Raw genomic sequence first — 5,707 nt, 5'->3', positions numbered from 1 at the left:
TTTTTTTGAGACAGTTTCACCCTTGTTTCCCAGGTTGGTGCAATCTCTGCTCACTGCAAACTCTGCCTCCCAGGTTCAGGGGATTCTCCTGCCTCAGCCCCCTGAGGTAGCTGGGATTACAGGCTCCCACCACCACCATGCTTGGCTAATTTTTGTATTTTGAGTAGAGACGGGATTTCACCATGTCAGCCAGGCTGGTCTCGGACTCCTGACTTCAGGTGATCCACCTGCCTCTGCCTCCTGAAGTGCTGGGGCTACAGGCATGAGCCACTGTGCCCGACCAGGTTCCTTAAGGTCTTCATTTAATGTTACCAGTAGAAATCTGGGGATCAAACTTTTTTATGTCATAGACTTGTGGGTTCAGAAAAGATATTTACAATTCTTTACAAAATCCAAGTGATAAAGAAAGGACATCAGTTTTGATGTTATGATGGCCTTGGAGGGAAGGTGTGATATGAAATATATAAATGTACTTTCTCTATATTTTTGGATGTACTCTCCCATAAAACTTCAGTGTTAAAACATTTAAACCTAGTTTGAGGTTCTTATGCTTTATTTTAATAGTGGAAAAACCAATCAAATACTTATTTTGAATATATGGTTCTTAACATTCAAATTATTATAGTTGTCATTCATAGACGCATAGCAGAAGATAGTGTATAGTTTTAGCATCAGATGTATGTCATGTTTCTGGTAGACCTTTTCCAATTAGAAATGATATAGTATATGGTTATGTTTATAAACAGCACAAGGGAATACTTACTACATCGTCTTGGTATGCTATGCTTTTTTTTCAAAGATGACTAACATTTTCTTTGAATATTTTTATCATTACGTCTTTCCAAAGCTGTTACACACATCTGAAATCTCAGTGTTGTGAATGGACATGACATTTAAGGGGGGAAAAAAATCCCGTGAGTGAGTTGTTTTAAATTTCCTGGCTAAAATCCGTATATGAGTAGTATATCTGTCAGCTTTGATTTGTTAGCCCGATGAAACCACGGACTTGCCCATTTGAAATGGGAGCCTGGCCTTGGGTCTGACCAACCTAGCGCCATCAGGTTAAAGGGGGCTGTCTTTGGAGGGCCTTTGTAGAACTTAGGACGAAGACTTGCTGTCTTAGCAGTGGAGTGTTGCTAATCCCAGAGGGACTTGCCTGGCTTCTGAAGGGTTTCTCTCTAAAGGCTGCCTCTTAATTATCTAGGGCCAAGTTAGGAATCACAGGGCCCGCCAGCCTAAAAATAGCCACAGCCTACAAAGAGGGCCCTCATGGCACAGAGCCACTGCTGCCTTCCCGATGCCAGAAGTTGATCACATAAGGGGGACCGGAGGTTGCCAAGCCCCGAAGGGGTGCTGTCTAAAGATAGGTGTGGTGAGTGCAGGGAAGAGCAGGCATTTCTTCTTGGCTTGTGCAAGGGGAGGTAAAAGTCTTAGTGGTTGATTTAAAAAATTTCAGAAATGAAAGTAAATATTGAAGTTAGTCTTTTTATGAGGCTAGGCTTACTGGGATATATTTCTGAATAATGCTGATTTGTAGATTTGTAAGAAACTTCTGTGTTGAATGTTAGTCACTGTCAGTTGGAGGAATGGAAACAGTAACATGTCTTGTTTCTTTATACTGTCTTTGAACACAAAGTGAAGCCTTGTTTCAAAACTTGCAGACAGCAAGCCATTTAAACAAAGACCTACACATTTTAAGCTGAAATTTAGGGGAGGATTATTTGACATTCTTACTAATAACTCTTTGGATACAATATGATACAAATTGTATGTTGAAGTCATATGGGCCAAAAGAAACTTGCATTGGAAATTGAGACACAAAATAATCCTTCCAGAATGGTAGCTGTTTTCTAATTGGCTATAAGATATTTGAAACTTTAGTATTTCTTTTAGAGACTGCTTTTGTTCCATTTTAGGTGGAATCAGAACTTTAGAAGTTAGGCAAGTAAATAATGAGTGGTCAAGAACCAGGAGACTCATCCCTTGAAGCCTTCAGGGTAGTTGTGGAGATGTGATTAGATAAGAGGAGAGAATTCTGTTTGAACACCTACTGATTTAGGGATAAAGTGTCATTGATTTTCAGAGATTCTTCCACAGCCCCTCAGGATTGACTGTGAATTGTAAGCATGTCACCTGTGTCATCTGATTGTGGTGGCAGTAAGCACTCCTTTGCCTTTGATGATGCTTCACCTCACCTTTTGCATAAAGTTAGTCTGTTGGTCATTATTGTCCTAGGTCAATGGGTCCCTTTTTTGTATTGGGTGTGATAGGCCATCAGAAGGCTTGGACTGAGGGATGGCAGGAACTGGGGACAATTCAGAAGGTTGACTCTGGTTTTTTTTTTTTTTTTTTTTTTTTCCAGAGGCAGAGCCTTGCTGTGTCGCCCAGGCTGGAGTGCAATGGCGTGATCACGGTTATCGGCAACCTCTGCCTGCCTCCCAGATTCAGGCGATTCTCCTGCCTCAGCCTCCTGAGTAGCTGGGACTGTCGGCATATGCCACCACGCCTGGCTAATTTTTTGCATTTTTGAGAGAGACAAGGTTTCACCGTGTTAGCCAGGATCATCTCGATCTCCTGACTTTGTGATCCACCCACCTTGGACTCCCAAAATGCTGGAATTACAGGCGTGAGCCACTGCGCCTGGCCATGGTTGCTGTTTTGAGAATATATTGTAAGGAGGCATGGGCTCATGATTTGCCCAGTTAGTCCCAGAGAGAGAGAGAGAGTGGGGACTTCGGCCAGGGATAATAGTGAAGGTGAGGAATGGTTGCATTTGAAATGTACTTTGAAAGCAGTGCCTATTGGAGTTGCTATTGGGGAGAGAGGGAAAGAGGCAGCTCAGTGCTGACTCCTGGGTTTTTGGCTTGAGGTACATTCATGGTGTCTTATTGAAAACCAGGAATACTGGGACAAGAAGGACATTGGCAGGGGTCTGGAAGCCAGTAGTTCCCTTGAAGCATGAGATTACATCAGACTGTTCTTGCATTGCTAGAAAGAAATAACTGAAGCTAGGTAAAGTATAAAGAAAAGAGGTTTAATTGGCTCGTGGTTGTGCAGGCTGTACAGGACCCATGTTGCTGGCATGTGACTCTGGTGAGGCCTCAGGCAGCTTCCAATCATGGCAGAAGGCAGCAGGGACCTGGCACGTCATGTGGTGAGAGCAGGAGCAAGGGGACGGGGTGGGGGGATACCACACTGTGTTTTTGTTTTTGTTTTGTTTTGTTTTGTTTTTTGGCTCTCCTTATGGAGCAGGGCTAAGCCATAAGATGTATGGCCAGAGTTAGCTGCCACACACTTTTAAACAACCAGATGTGGACAGCCCCAAGCCTTTCATGAGGGATCTGCCCCCATAATCCCATCACCTCCCGCCAGGCCCGACTTCCACCACTGGGGATCACATTTCAACATGAAATTTGGAGGGGACACACATCCAGCCCATATCAGAGATTCCGATTAAACATGTAAATGGGGATATCACATTGACAGTTGAGAATTCAAACCTGGAGCTTTGCGGAAAGATCAGTGCTAACGATGAGCTTGTGGGAATTATCATCAGTGTATTTGAAACAAGAGTGAGGGAAGAGAAGGGAATAAGGGGCTGGGCCCTGCCCTCCTTCTCCTAACACTTGGAGGTGATCAGAGAAGAATCCTTCAGAGGCATTTGCCAAAGAGAAGTCTGTGAGTTTAGAAGGAAAACCAAGATAGAGTAGTGAGGGGGCCTTCCTCAGGCTTGATTCCCATAGTGTAAAGAGGTTTTTCTTTTGTCAAATTGGGACCATTTTGTCCAATTTTTGATGATTGTGTATGTGTGTATGTCTGTGTGTGTGTGTGTGTGTGTGTGTGTGTGTGTAATTATCATTTAGAAACATTGATAAACTTCAGGAAACTTTGTTAAATAAATCATGGCAAATCCAGCCAGAAGTAAGAACAAATACAACAAATCTTTTAAATACCAGAACATGGGATTTTGTTACCCACAGGCAACCTCATTTCAGGGAAATACATACATGTGTTGATTATTTTTGAAATACTAACAAGGATTGGAGGAACCTACTCCCTGACGGTCCCTAACATCCAAAACATGTCATTCCATCTCCTGGCCCCTGTCTGTAGGCTGTTTAAAGACCTTCATTTACTAGGGCTTTTTTCTTAGGAGGTCCTAATCCTGATAATAGCAAAGTAGTAAAATATAACCATACTTCGTATGTTGTGAAACAGTTGAGTTACTGTTGACTATTGATCTAGTGACACATTTAGAAACATTTCTACTCTATGCCTCCTTACCTACTGCTTACTCCTGGGGTCTAAGTTTGGGTGACTTGCCCAGAGAGGCCTTCTCTGACTCCTACTCCCATAATAGCAGTCAGAGAATCCATGTTTTCCTATGTGGTCTGTAACTTGTTTATGTAGTTGTGTCTGTTTTTTGTCTGTTTTGTTCATGCTGTACTAGCTCATAGCAGAGCATTTGGCATAAGACGGGCACCCAGTACGTTTAATGTATGACTGTCATCCAGTATTAGAAAACTGACATCTTATAGGTACCTCAGTAGCTTCGGGTTGGTATCTGAGCTTAGTGTCTTCTTTATTTTTATATATTTTTGGAGATAGGGTCTTACTTGGTCACTCAGGCTGGAGTGAGGTGGTGCCATCTCAGCTCACTGTGGCCTACCCCTCCTGGGCCCAAACGGTCCTTCCACCTCAGCCTCCCAAGTAGCTGGGACTACAGGCACCCACCACCACACCTGGCTAATTTTTGTATTTTTTGGGAGAGACAGGGTTTCACCATGTTTCCTAGGCTGGTCTTGAACTCTTGGGCTCAAGTGATCAGCCTCCCTTCTCCCACGAGTGCTGGGATTACAGGCGTGAGCCACCGCACCTGCCCTCTTCTTTATTTTTAAGTCGGGTTTATGGATGTATAATTTACCTACAGCAAAATTTGCACTTTTTGGGTGTACGGTACAATGAATTTTGACAAACACATGTAGCTGTGCAACCACCAACCACAATTAACAAAATAGAAATTTTCACCATTTTGAAGTGTCCTTGTGCCCCTTTCAGTCATCCCCCATTCTTAGACAAACACCGATCCTGTTCCTGTAGATTTGCCTTTCCAGAATATTATATAAATGGAGGTATACAGTATAGAGCCTTTTGTGCATGACATCTTTTGCTTAGCACGTGTGTTTGAGATACATCTGTGTGGTTTGTGTATCAATGATTTACCTTTCTTTTGTGGAATGGTGTTTCATCATATGAATGTACCACAATTAAAAAAAAAATCTACCATTGATGGGCATTCAGGTTATTTCTAGTTTTTGGCAATTAGATTTTTCTTCTTAGTTTAATAATACAAGATATTAAAGTGGCATCAGTAACCCACAGCTCCATACCCCTACCCACATCTGTTTTTTTTCTTTTGTTGTTTTTCTATGTGTTTTATGTAACAGTAATCATAAAACACAGAAATATTTTTCCTAGTTTCATAAACTGCACAGTTCATAAATAATTGTATTTTACTGAGTTACTGGACTGTAATTTTCTAATTCCTTATTGTCAACATTGAGATTGTTTCTGAGTCTTCACAGATGTGAATAATATACCGAAAATCTTCTCAAATATTTCCTATAATAAATTTCTGACAGTAGTTTACTTAAGATTCTTAATCGAAAGTCATAAAAAGTCAAGCGAATAGGGGCAAACGCTGGAT

General features: G+C 41.8%; 1 protein-coding gene across 5 annotated transcripts in view; it reads left to right on the top strand.

The window, feature by feature from the left end:
- Window positions 1-5,707, top strand: part of MTUS1 (microtubule associated scaffold protein 1) — a 156,502-nt gene that overhangs the window by 18,510 nt on the left and 132,285 nt on the right. For 2 of the 5 annotated variants that reach the window (XM_017539643.2, XM_037742409.1), the window contains exon 2: window positions 2,086-2,207. The exons of the other annotated variants lie outside the window; for them this stretch is intronic. The gene's annotated coding sequence lies outside the window, so the exon portion shown is untranslated. The remainder of the gene's footprint in view (window positions 1-2,085; window positions 2,208-5,707) is intronic. 5 annotated transcript variants of the gene reach the window in all.

Source organism: Cebus imitator, unplaced genomic scaffold, assembly GCF_001604975.1.
Source record: "Cebus imitator isolate Cc_AM_T3 unplaced genomic scaffold, Cebus_imitator-1.0 Scaffold120, whole genome shotgun sequence".
Classification (NCBI taxonomy): Eukaryota; Metazoa; Chordata; class Mammalia; order Primates; family Cebidae; genus Cebus; species Cebus imitator.
This window is presented reverse-complemented; position numbering and strand designations above follow the sequence as displayed.